Source organism: Gadus morhua, chromosome 21, assembly GCF_902167405.1.
Source record: "Gadus morhua chromosome 21, gadMor3.0, whole genome shotgun sequence".
In the NCBI taxonomy this organism is placed as follows: domain Eukaryota; kingdom Metazoa; phylum Chordata; class Actinopteri; order Gadiformes; family Gadidae; genus Gadus; species Gadus morhua.
The window spans coordinates 14,120,457-14,120,736 of NC_044068.1; positions in this window are offsets into that span (position 1 = coordinate 14,120,457).

The window sequence follows — 280 nt, forward strand, 5'->3', positions numbered from 1 at the left end:
CTGGACAATGGACATCCTTTGATTGAATCGAAACATTTTGTTCCACTTTGTGCAGCATAGAATTGTCCTTGGGCAAACCTGGCTTAGAAAAGCTGGCTAGGAGTTTTTCAAATTCCAGATCAAAATGGCGCACTGACGAGGAAGAGATTGTAGGCAAAGTACATGGCTCAGCTTTCTTCCTGTCCATGGACATAAAGAAATCGATGTTCGCACAGGTAGGGAGCATCACACCATCTTGATAGGGCAAGTCTGAATCATTGGTAATTATAACAGTTTGACT